Source organism: Mustelus asterias, chromosome 12 (genome assembly GCF_964213995.1).
Source record: "Mustelus asterias chromosome 12, sMusAst1.hap1.1, whole genome shotgun sequence".
NCBI lineage: Eukaryota > Metazoa > Chordata > Chondrichthyes > Carcharhiniformes > Triakidae > Mustelus > Mustelus asterias.
In genome coordinates, this window is record NC_135812.1 from 104,064,263 (window position 1) to 104,078,064 (window position 13,802).

A 13,802-nucleotide genomic window follows, 5' to 3' on the forward strand; every position below is an offset into this window, starting at 1 on the left:
CTGTGGAGGCCAGGTCATGAGTATCTTTAAGACAGAGATAGATAAGTTCTTGATTAATAAGGGGGTCAGGGGTATGGGGAAAAGGCAGGAGAATGGGGATGAGAAAAATATCAGCCATGATTGAATGGCGGAGCAGACTCGATGGGCTGAGTGGCCTAATTCTGTCCTTGCGTCTTATGGTCTTACTTTCACATGGGAGAATATTGATTTTAATTGAATACTTTTGTTACTTAGCTGTTCACTGATGTTGTGAAGCAATGCTAAATTTCTGTTACAGCACTGACTTACTCATTGATTTATTCAACAAGATCCATTTATATATAGCTTTGGAGTTGTGTTTTTCCTGAACACCTCACCTGGTCTGTTGTGGTACTGAGTCACAGAGATCAGGAGAGTCCCAGGTTTAATTTATGGTTTCTGATTACTTTGTTTATTTAGTCAGACTGACGGTAACAATGGTACGACTGGCTTTAGTACTTGTGGGATGAGGTTTGGGAGGAGTTGGGAGTCGACATTGGCCTCTGTTCCCATTCCTGATTGGCCAATTCAGCACAGGATTGGGATTGAACCCAGGATTTACTGATCTTTTTACCTGGGTGTATTTACCCCACGTCGTTGAAGGTGGGGGATGGTTAGTTTCCCATTCATATTTTGAGAATTTCTTATTCATATCCTTGGATCTAAGTTGACCTAATTCTTTTATTGTGGGGTTGGAGGCAGCACAGAGAACCTAGCAATTGAAGTTTGAGTTTATCAAAGTCATCAGTACAAGAAGAGTTTTGACTGTATCTTGACACATCAATTAATATTTCATCTGTTTGTTCGAATTCCTCCAGGGGGAATTATTGGAAGCTTTATTAAAATAAAGTTTAAAAAATATGTAGCATCAATGCCTCCACCAGGTGGAGCACTTGCTTCATGCTGTCTGAGAGTTATGCAACGCTGAGACTGTCACATAGGTCCGTATGAAGTGCTCTGTTTGGAATCAGGGCCAGCCTCCAATGAACGGGAACCCTGGCTCCACTGTCAGGGAGTGGTTTACACTATTCACTTCGGGGGGGGGGGGGGGGGGGGAAGAGAATGTAGAGTTTTTAAAAAATCTATTAGCTGCAGGAATAGAAAAGCAATGATTCTCCCATTCATAATTACTTGTGCACATACTTCACTTTTGGATTTTTTTGTGGACTTAACTGCCAAGAGTTGCACATTAGGAGTGATGTCCACTCATTTTGTTTTAAACCTGGAACTTGCTTTGATCATCACTGCAAAAAGTCCTCTAGTTTCCAAATCTTTAAACAGGTTTGCAATCTATCGATTCTCTTCACTTCGCTACTTACACCAATTCAGGGTCAGAGGGAGTCGGACCAACCAACACTGTGTCACATCCAGTGCCTAATTGCCTAACATCCAGTGTCCTGATCGACACTGGATGTTAGGCAGGATGCATCCAGGATGGGGCGCCAGTCCATTATACACTCAGGTGCACAAACAACTTGTGGGCCGTTTAGCATAGCCAATTCATCTAACCTGCAAATCTTTGGACTGTGGGAGGAAACCGGAGCGTCCGGCGAAAACCCACTGAGGGAGAGGGAGGGGGTGGAGAGCATGCGACATTCACACAGACAGATACCCAAGGCCAGAATTGAACCCTCTCCCTGCAGCTGTGAGGCAGCAGTGCTAACCACTGTGCCACCATGCCGTCCCATCGATCAGTTATATTTGTCTTGGAGTGAAAAATGTTTTTTCTTTCATTGTTTGTACATTAATCCACAGATTTATAATATTTATTTAGCAAGAGACCAATTAGACTATTCTGCTTTGGGCGGTTTCAGTGGTTATTCACCTGTGTGTCTAGCTGCTACTAAACTTATTTGATTGTTTAAATGTCACAGTTGAGCATTTCCTCTCTTCCAGTGTCCACTCGTACTCATTTCTAGTACTGACCCTGGGCATAGCACATTGCTTTTCTTTATCTTGAAACCCCAACCATGAACGCTGAGACCAATCGCAGTGCCCATAACATAGCCCAGATCGAGATCAGCTAATTCAGCTTAGGCTGTGGTTGAACCTGGACTATATCAGATTCATGGAGGCATACGGTGCAGAAAAAGGCCCCTTTAGCCCACTGCATCTGCGTCAGTCAAAGGCAAGCCACTTAACTATTCGAATCCACTTCCCAGCACTTGGCCCACAGCTTTGTATACCTTGGCATTGCAAGTACACATCAAAATACTTACTAAATATTATGAGGGTCTCTTCCTCCATCACCCTTTCAGGCAGTGAGTTCCAGATTCCCACTGTCCTTTGGGTGAAGAAGTTTTCCTCACATCCCCTCTAAACCTCCTACCCCTTGCCATGGATCTTTTTCTCTTATTGTTGATCCCTCCACCAAGGGGAAAAGTTTGTTCCTGTCTACTCTATGCCCCTCATAATTTTATACATCGCAATCATGTCCTCCCACAGTCTCCTCTGCCCCAAGGAAAACAACCCCAGTCTATCCAATCTCTCTTCATAACTAAAGCTCTCCATCCCAGGCAGCAGCCTGGTAAATCTCCTCTGCAGTCTTTCCAATTCTGTCACATCCCTCCCATAATGTGGATTCCAGAACTGCACATAATACTTTAGCTGTGGCCAAACCAATGTTTTATATTATATTGATCAATATGGATCAGTTGCTCACTGACCAACCCAACTCAAAAATCTGGCATTTAAAAACTATATCCTGGATGATGCAGCACTTTTGCTTGTCTGGTATATTGTGCCAAGGGGCTGTAGAAGATTTGAGTGCCTTCCTTGTGGAGGCAAAATGACCTTTGGATTTGCTGCCATGCTTGAATGTTTTGCTGCAGCAGGATAGAATCATAGAATCCCTACAGTGCAGAAGGAGGCCATTCAGCCCATCGAACCTGTACCAACAATAATTCCACCCAGGCCCTATCCCCGTAACCCCACATATTTACCCTGCTAATTCCTCTGACACTAAGGGGCAATTTAGCATGGCCAATCAACCTAACCAGCACATCTTTGGACTGTGGGAGGAAACCAGAACACCTGGAGGAAACCCATGCAGACATGGGAAGAACGTTCAAACTCCACACGCAGTCACCCAAGGCTAGAATTGAACCTGGGTTAATGTGGGGAGAAAGTAACTTGTTTTTTTACAAGGCAAAGTAAATGAAAAAAAGGCTCTGTTATTGAAGGTCATTAAGATGTTCATGAGCTGCCATTAATGTTTCCCCATGGACTCTAAATAATATGCAGTTCATTATTCTGTCTCGACAATTGGAAAACACATGTTGCCACGTCTTTGATCACCTTGGCAGCTGTGCAGAGCAAGAGATGAACCGTGGAAGCAGGTTCTCTGATTTTCCTTATGGAAAAAAAAGTTATGTCAGTTTGTTTGGAAAGGAAAAGTCTGTGAAGGCAGTAGGTTTTTCAGTAGAATATTGAGAGGCAGTCAGATTGCCAAGATTGAGAGAATTTGGAATGCAGGTGGGAATAGTTGAGTAAGGTGACCCACTGATGTGAGGAAGCTTGGTACATTCTTTATTTTGTATTATTACAGGAAGATCAGTTGTATTAAATAAATTGGAGCGTCGGAGAATAAGGGGGACCTGATAGAGGCTTACAAGATTATGACAGGTTTGGATAGAGTGGATAGTCAGTCTTTTTCCCAGGGTCGAAGGGTCAATTACTCAGGGGCATCTGTTGAAAGTGAGGGGGGGGCGGGGAGAAGTTTAAAAGAGATGTAAGGGGCAAGCTTTTCACACAGAGGGTGGTGAATGCCAGGAGCACGCTGCCGGAGGAGGTGGTGGAAGCGGATTCTATGACAATGTTCAAGAGGCATCTGGATAGATACATGAATAGGCAGGAAATAGAGGGATATGGACCACGTAGATGCAAGAAAATATTAGATTAGCGAGGCATCTGTTTCGGCACAGACTTGGTGGGCCGAAGGGCCTGTTCCTGTGCTATACTGTTCTTTGTTCTTCTTCTTTTGAACGAAAGTCCTATTGAGAAAATTGTAAAGGACCTCATGGCACTGTTCAGAGAAGAGTTTGCTTGGTGTCCTGGTAAACATTCTTACTCCATCATATGCCAACAAAACCAGCATAAGTGACTGCTCATCTCATTTACTGTTTGTGGGACCTTGGTCCAAGTGAGTTGACTTGTCGTTATTTGCCCGTATAACAGTAACTGCTCCCTAATAACAATGAATTGGCTGTGAAACATTTTTGGGTGTTTTACGGCTGTGGTAATGGGTTATTTTCAATTGCAGGTTCAATTTGTTTTCAAAGTCATATAAAAGCAGATTGTCTACCAAACTCAACGATGGCAGGGGAGGAGAGAATAAAAGGAACATTAGGACATGGCAAAAATATTAAATGAGCCTAAATAAAAGTTTGGATACATTTTTCATTTGTTTTCACTTTGTTTTGTCCTTTTGAAGGAATAGCAGCATTGGTATGAGAGAAATGTGGGTTTGTATGGTTCAGAATGTTTACCCATCCAGGTACAAGCTAAAATCAAATCCTTAAAAAGTGGTTGTGTCATATTTTGATGTCTGTAGTTGTACAATAAATATTTCCTAAGCAAATTTAAATTTGCATTGGTGAATGAGCTGATCAGGCAACTTGTGTGATTTTGAACTTGAACTCATAGCTGGTTAGATACAAATCCTGTTGAAACCTGATTTCTGTGTGAAATGGTTTCTTAGTAAAGAAAACATTTGTGGGATTTTGTCAATAAACTGAGAAAGATCAAACCATGTTGGTGAAGTTAATTTGACAGCTCATGTCCGAGCATCTGTTCACTGTCAAAAGTCCATATTTAGAGCTGAGCTGTTTGACTTCAGATACAGAAATGGAATATTGTGTATGAAGATAACAGTTATCACTGAGAGGAGAGGCATGTTGCTGAAGCTTTTTGTCTTGCACTCCAGGATGCCAAATTGCAAATTATAAATTATGCTGTAGGAGTAAAAGATGCTGATAGGTTGACAAGTTGACTCTGGCCATGACGTTGCCATGGAGAAAGCAATAGGGAACGATAGGCTCTCCAAACTCAGATAATTTTTTAAAAAGCACAAGACTTGAACATGTGCCTTTTGTTTGCAGAGAGCAGGTCTGTGTATGAATGTATGTTGCTTTTAGCAAGTGTAATTGAGCCACATTATGAGCTTGATTGTGTAGCTATTAGCATACTTGAGATTGTTCAACAAGTGCTGCCCAATTATGGAGTCGCATCTAACAGTAGACATTTTGCTTGACTTTTGCCAGCGTGGACTGCTTGAGTATGGTCTGTACTTTGTCATAAACCGTTGAGGGAAGTTGTTTGATTCGTTCAGCCAATCAGTAGGATGAATGGCCTATGTTTCTGACATCACTTTGGCACTGAAACATTGTGTGGTAGGCAGAATGTCTTTTTGGATTGATGGCAACTTCCTGTTAGTGGGAAATTGCTGTAGTATAAATTGTGGTTGTTTGAAATTCAGCTTTCTTGCTTTTTTCCTGATGAGTACAAGACAAAAAGCTTCTGCAGCAGCTATCTTTTCAGCAATGTTCAAGTTTTGTATGACCAAGTGACTTTTTAATACAACTGTTATTGTATTTAAATATTGTCAAATTTTAACCTTAATCACCTTGCGTCCCAATATGCGTATAAGTCAATTAATCCATAAATCATTAGGTGGTTTTAGGTGCGAATATCTGGGGACCTAATGTTGCAATTGCTGATCAAATAGATTAAGATATTGTCCAGGTGATCAGTGAGATCCAGAACCAGCAATGTGTTCTGCACAAGTGGTGTCTAAAAAAATGGGCACTTTGGTGCTTAAAAGGGAGATATCATTAACATGTTTTCTGAGTAATGAACTGTAAAATGTATGTGGATGCAATAAATGTGGACAAAATACTGGTAACAATCAACTTTCAAGTCAATATTCACTGGAGACTTCATTTATTTTCAACAAATGAGCTTTAGAACAACTCATTTCTAAATAATTTCCGACTTATTAAACATTTTTCCCTCAATTGTTGAGTGTGCTTCAGAAGTCACTGATTATCATTGTGTAATGGTTTGAGTTTGTCGCATCGTCACCCAGAAGTATTCATATAAACACGAGTTTGCAATAAGTATCGTATGTAGTTGAGCTTCGTTACCACTCTCTATACACTCTGAAAATAATCGATCTAGATGATAAATACATACTGGGAATATGAGGTCTACATACCCATGCCTATGCTCCAAAACTGCCTCTAGCTGCAACACAAACTATTGATTCTTTTGTATGCTGCCAGTCCTCGATGCATAGAGAGATTGTGTTGAGACAGCTATTAGCTTTGTTTTCTGACAAAAAACCTCTTCTGTTGAATTTGACCATTTAGTGTGCAGTTAACAGGATGCTGCAAGGTGAGACCTAGGGTATGTAATTTTTTTATCCAAGAAGTTGCATTTATATTACATGCCATGTGACCATCGGACTTCCCAAGTACTTTGCAGCCAATGAAATCCTTCTGAACTGCAATCACTCTTTTAACATAGGAAGCACAAAATAGCTCACAAACAGCAATGTGATAATGACCAGGTATTCTGATTCATTCATATTGGTTGAAGGATAAATATTAACTTGGACACTGGGGAAATTGTCCCTCCCCTCTTCCAAAATAGTGCCGCGGAATATTTTACATCTACCTGAGAGTCCAGACAGGGCTTTGGTTTAGCATCTCTTCTGGAAGATCGCACCTCTGACAGGGCAGCGTTTCCTCACCACTGCACTGAAATGTCAGCCTAGATTTTGGAATGGGCCTTGAACCCTCAACTTTATGACTTGGAGTGCCACCAAGTGGCTGACACCTCAAATATTTAAGGTGGACACTGGCAACTCGTGCTTTATCACACTAACTTTTGTTGTGCTCGTGCAGAGGTTCCATGAAGTCGTCTAATTGATTTTGTATCAAAAATAAACAGAATTTACTAAATGGAAGCAAGCCAATCAGCCCAACCAGTCTGCTTATGCATTGACTCTTCATGCGACCAGAAGTCATCCCATTTTGTCCACCACATTCCTCTTTCACCTTCTTTACCTTTATCCATCTTATCTAATCTTGAATAGTTCCCTAACTTTTACTGTAGCCATGAATCCTGGAAATTAATCCCAAAGCATCAGTCACACGAAGAACTTTCTCTTTCTTTGTTTTATATCACAGTTAATCCTGTACTGAAGGCCCATTCAATCGGGACTTGTCAGCAATTTAAGATGATCTGCTTGTCTCCAAACTGTTGCATTTCTTAATGATTTTAAACACTAATGTCAGGATGGAAAATGTCCACTTGTTTTCTTTGCATTTCTCAAAATCAGCTTGTTAATGAATCTGTTGTATCCTCTTTAAAGCCTCAATTTACTGCCTATAAACTGAGCCCACTCTATCTGAGGTCTTGGTGAAAGTTTTATCATTTTAACTCTCATAACTCTTAGAATAAGCTATATTTGGTCGTGTTGTCCACTGAAGGTACTGCTGTTTCTTATAGAAACATATAAAATTATGAAGGGAATAGATAAGATAGAAGCTGGGAGGTGGTTTCCATTGGTGGGTGAAGCTAGAACTAGGGGGCACAGCCTCAAAATAAGGGAGAGCAGAGTTAGGACTAAGTTGGAGGAGGAACTTCACCCAAAGGGTTGTGAATCTGTGGAATTCCCTGCCCAGTGAAGCAGTTGAGGCTACCTCATTGAATGCTTTTAAGGCAAAGATAGATTTTTGAACAGTAAAGGAATTAAGGGTTATGGTGAGCGGGTGGGTAAGTGGAGCTGAGTCCACGAAAAGATCAGCCATGATCTTGTTGAATGGCGGAGCAGGCTCGAGGGGCCAGATGGCCGACTCCTGCTCCTTGTCCTTATGTTAGCATGCTGTAAACCTGTTCCCTTAAACCCCTGTTCTCTTGGATAGCACCAAGTCTTACTCCAATCAGGGTATAATCTGTAATGTTCTTCATTCACATTAGTATATCACTTCATACACATTGAAGTTTTTTGTCCCACCCTCCCCAGTTCAGCGATATCCAATTGCTGCTTCTTTTGATCATGATCTTTTCTTCCTCTTATTTTGATGTTGCCTGGAAATCTCAATGACACCTCCTCCTAGTTTTGATTTTGTTTTCCTTGCAGTGAGTGCACAGATAGTATACACCACATCTGAAAATGTTGGAAGTAGTCGATGATTATTTATCCTTTGGGTTTCCTCCGGGTGCTCCGGTTTCCTCCCACAGTCCAAAAATGTGCGGGCTAGGTTGATTGGCCATGCTAAAATTGCCCCTTAGTGTCCTGAGATGTGTAGGTTAGAGGGATTAGCGGGTAAATACGTAGGGATATGGGGGTAGGGCCTGGGTGGGATTGTGGTTGGTGCAGACTCGATGGGCCGAATGGCCTCCTTCTGCACTGTAGGGTTTCTATGATTCTATGATTATTTATCCTTTTGCTTCTCTGAGTAACAGGCTATCACACCAGCAGGGGGCGCAGAAGCACTTTAAAACTGGTGAAGCGTTGGCCATGCTCTGTAGCTTAATCTCTATCGGGAAAATTCCAAAGTTCAGATCTGTGTTAAATACTATTATAAACAAAATTCGATATCAGAGAGAGAGCGCCTTGTTGATCATCTGTTTTCAATTAGAAAATCATCATTTTTTTGCCTGTCAAAGTGACATCAACTGAGAATAGAAATCCTTTTTCTCCTTTTGCATGCATCAAGCGCAGCCTAGCATAGCTACGGAATGAATGCTGCTCTCACTGCTGCTTCACCAGCATGCATTTACTTGAAGCTCCAGATTAATGTCCATGTTCATTTTTCTTTTGCCCTGACCAGCATCTGTAAGAGCTGACCGACTGATTGCTAATTTATTAACAATCTGCGCATAATTTTCGACAGTTTTTTTGTGCTCTCGACCCTGGTTCAGTGAGTAGAGACAATCCATACTCATTAGGCCGTCTTGCAGCCAGCAGCGAGAGGGGGTACTTTCTTCGTCACGGTTGAAGTGCTGTGAATTTTTGCAGCACGTGAACTGCTGAGAGTTTATGAATAATGAACCTGCGCAACACTCATGTGTGTTGATTCGGAGGGTTCAACATCAGGGTGGGCTTTTCAATTTGTGTGTGTTTGGAACCGACACATTTCGGTTTGACACATGAAAAAATTCACCCATTGTACTGTAAATGTATGCAGAAAGACCTCTTAATTCTTCATAATGCATATTTAATCTGGAAAACAGTAGCAACGTTTGGGGTGATAATGATAGACTTGTGAAGTTGGGAATGTCAGTGGGGGAAGAATCTCTACAAGCTGGCTACACTGTTGGTGGAAGTGGTGCTAATATGAGATTTCACTTGAAGGGGCTGGCCTTTTCCTGGGCTGGCCTTTTCCTGGGCTGGCCTTTTCCTGGGCTGGCCTTTTCCTGGGCTGGCCTTTTTGTAATAGTTAAGATGTCCAGATGCTATTTTTGAGCACACAGAGACTATAGTCACTTGTTCGCTGCTGTCTGAGCCACTCCTTGTAGTTTGCTGCATTTTGAAGGAGTCTTCAGTGTTTGGTGTGAAATGTGAGCAAGGTACCACAGGAATATTTAAATTTGGCAATGGAATCCAGAGAAATCAAGTGTTTTAGTGAATTTATTTGGGTGGTCTCTTGCGATTTCTTGAGTAAATTTGTTTTGAAGAATAAATTCTTGATAGAATCATAGAAATCATAGAAACCCTACAGTGCAGAAGGAGGCCATTCGGCCCATCGAGTCTGCACCGACCACAATCCCACCCAGGCCCTACCCCCACATATTTACCTGCTAATCCCTCTAACCTACGCATCTCAGGACTCTAAGGGGCAATTTTTAACCTGGCCACTCAACCTAACCCGCACATCTTTGGACTGTGGGAGGAAACCGGAGCACCCGGAGGAAACCCACGCAGACACGAGGAGAATGTGCAAACTCCACACAGACAGTGACCCGAGCCAGGAATCGAACCCAGGACCCTGGAGCTGCGAAGCAGCAGTGCTAACCACTGTGCTACCGTGCCGCCTTGATAATCCTTGGATCTTGAGCACAGTTTAAATATCTTCATTATTTACCATGCAGACCCAGGCACCCCTAAGATCAGGATAATATGGGCCACTGCAATCCACTTCCAATCACTTCTTCAGTTTCTTGTCTCCTGTTCAATTTGTAAATCCAACTTTTCACCATCCCTAATTCCAGGCCTGTTATGCTTCTCCAATTGTCTTCCACGTGACACCTTGTCAAGGATTTGAATCTGTCTGTCCACCGCACCTGTAGTATACTCCTTCCATCCATCTTATCCATCACCAGAACTCCTTCATTTTGTTGTGCATGCAGTTCCGTTCTGACTGCTTCTAATTATTTTCTTGACCTAGCTATTTAGTCATTTCAACTTTCATTAAAGATTTCAAAATTTTCCCTGCCACAATGTTAATCTGACTATAATCACCCAGGTTAGCCTTTTTTGGCAGTTTCTGCAAACATTGATAGAACAAAAACATTTCTCCATTATCCTCGTCTTTTAACCAATTCAGGATTAACCCATTTGGCTTGTTAAGTTTGCTTTATTTCTGACTTTGGTGTATACACAGCATCCTGAACCAATGCCTTGGTTTAAAATTATTTTTCAAATCGGCAATTTTCTTTTTGTTTAAAGAAGTCCCATTGTTGTTCTATAGTCCGATGTGGCAATTTCTCTTTCCAGTGAAGAAAGTTATCTCCAATTGCAACGGGATCTTGATCAATTGGGCCAGTGGGCTGACGAATGGCAGATGGAGATAAATTTAGACAAATGTGAGGTGATGCATTTTGGTCGATTGAACCAGGGTGGGACTAACTCAGTTAATGGTAGGGTGTTGGGGAGAGTTACAGAACGAAGAGATCGAGGGGTACATGTTTCATAGCTCCTTGAAAGTGGAGTCACAAGTGGACAGAGTGGTGAAGAAAGCATTCGGCATGCTTGGTTTCATTGGTCAGAACATTGAATACAGGAGTTGGGACGTCTTGTTGAAGTTGTACAAGACATTGGTAAGGCCACACTTGGAATACTGTGTGCAATTCAGGTCACCCTATTATAGAAAGGATATTATTAAACTAGAAAGAGTGCAGAAAAGATTTACTAGGATGCTACCGGGACTTGATGGATTGAGTTATAAGGAGAGGCTGAATAGACTGGGACTTTTCTCTCTGGAGCGTAGGAGGCTGAGGGGTGACCGTATAGAGGTCTATAAAATAATGAGGAGCATGAGACAAGGTAGATAGTCTTTTCTCAAAGGTAGGGGAGTCTAAAACTAGAAGACATAGGTTTAAGGTGAGAGGGGAGAGATACAAAAATGTCCAGAGGGGCAATTTTTTCACACCGAGGGTGGTGAGTGTCTGGAACAAGCTGCCAGAGGTAGTAGTAGAGGCGGGGACAATTTTATCTTTAAAAAGCATTTAGTTAGTTACATGGGTACGATGGATATAGAGGGATATGGGCCAAATGCGGGCAATTGGGATTAGCTTAGGGGTTTTAAAAAAAAAAGGGCGGCATGGACAAGTTGGGCCGAAGGGCTTGTTTCCATGCTGTAAACCTCTATGACTCTATCTCTCTCAGCTGTACCTGCCCTATTCCATCTGCTGCCCTTTTTATTTGTACTTTGTGTGTCCATTCTGCTGGGGCCTTTAATTGACCCATAATGCCCGCTGTTCTCAAGGAGCTCACCCATATTTAACGTATCTACCTGACCTATTTCAAATTTCATAATTAAATCGAACAATGCCTTGTCTCTTAAAGTACTGCAAAGATCCTAAGAATTCTCCCGCCTGTCCAGATTTGAGTAGTAATTAATATCCCTTAGATTAATGATTTACTTCCTTCTAATCTCTCTCAGCTGTCTACAGATCTTCTCTTCCATTTCCACAGTTTGCATTTGTAGTTCAGTCCCACCAAAAATCCTTTTTTAATCTTCAGTCGATCATAGTTCTGCCTAAGCCTCCTTGTTTGGTATACATCAGTCGTCTCCACATCATGCATTCACCGCTTCACCAATATTGCTAGCCATATTTCTTCCTTGCGAACATAGTTCCTTCAAAAATATGTACCCGATGTGTTTATCTCTTACTCCTGTCCAGGTTGCAGATACGTTTGTTGGTGCCATTAAATCTTAACCTCTAAACGAATTCTTCCAGAGGATTTTCCAGTTATTTTCCACACCAACAATGCAATGTGTGCACTTTAATCTTGTTTTGTTTATATATTGCAATATTGATTTCCTGTGATTCCATTATCTAAACTCTCACTTTGATTTCCCCCCCCTTCTTTTTCCAGCTTAATCTGGTTTTACTTTCTACTCCAGTCCTTCTGCATTATCTCCTTTTCACTGGAATCTTTTACTTCTGACAATATTAAATTTATTTATTTTTAGCTTGTTCCGTCTCTATTTTTCTGGTTTGTTTTTATTTTCTGTGTCTCCTAGTTTAAATGATCACTTAGCTATTTATCAATTTTACCAGCTCATTGGCTCACTTCCTCTTCAGGCGATCCTTGCGGATAGCTCCCTTGATTCTCTATCTTTGCTAATTCCTCATAAAATGGAAACTGTCTTCCTGACACCAATCCATTAGCTATATTTTGTGCTCCCTAATCTTCCTGTCTTTTCCTACTCTAGCATGTGGCTGGGGTGTAATCTGGAGATTACCCCATCTAATCTCAAATTTTTGCCGGACTTCAGAACATTCCTACGTTAGAATGTTCTGAAAGATTGACTTTTTGGAACAAGAGTAGACCATTAATGAGCCTGTTCTGCCATTCAGTGAGATAGAACCTGATCTGCAGCTGTCCTCCTCCCATAATCCCTTTCGAATTCTCTCAAATGTTCCTTACCTGAGAGGCAATATAGAATCCATGACATGGTTTGAACTGCAGACGATGGCATCCAAGTCTCCTAATACTATCCCGAACTTAAATGCTAATTTGCACTTCCCTCATGCCATATCTTGTCATTTAGTGTCATTATAATCCATTTGGTGGGCCAGCCCAAGGAACTCGCCTCCTACACAAGAAGTGAGGACTTCAACTTTGGAGAGATGTTTTGTCCCGAGTGTTTTTGTTTTGGGCTATCCTTCTACTTTTGTTCTCTGATCCATGAAGTCACTTTTCCTTCCTCTACCAGTGTCAGCTCCCCATCTCTCAGTAGGGTTACTTTGTCTCAAACATCTCTCTTCCAACTTTGTTGTGTTGCATTGTCCTGATGTCAGCAGCGACTCAGTGGGGAGCACTTTTACTTCTGACATTATAAGGCAGTCCTAAGGAAGTACAGAGGTGCCATCTCTCAGATGAGATGTGAAATTGGGACACCTCTTTTTATTCATTCCTGGTTCGTGGGCATTGCTGGCTGGCCAGTATTTATTGTAAGAAGTTTAACAACACCAGGTTAAAGTCCAACAGGTTTATTTGGTAGCAAAAGCCACACAAGCTTTCGGAGCTCCAAGCCTCCTCTTCAGGTGAGTGGGAATTCTGTTCACAAACAGGGCATATAAAGACACAAACTCAATTTACATGAATAATGGTTGGAATGCGAGTACTTACAGCTAATCAAGTCTTTAAGAAACAAAACAACGTGAGTGGAGAGAGCATCAAGACAGGCTAAAAAGATGTGTATTGTCTCCAGACAAGACAGCCAGTGAAACTCTGCAGGTCCAGGCAAGCTGTGGGGGTTACAGATAGTGTGACATGAACCCAATATCCCGGTTGAGGCCGTCCTCATGTGTGCGGAACTTGG

At 41.7% G+C, this 13,802-nt stretch overlaps 1 protein-coding gene across 3 annotated transcripts in view; it reads left to right on the plus strand.

The window, feature by feature from the left end:
* The window catches only part of helz (helicase with zinc finger), a 255,595-nt gene that overhangs the window by 73,228 nt on the left and 168,565 nt on the right, over window positions 1-13,802 (plus strand). The window lies entirely within an intron of this gene.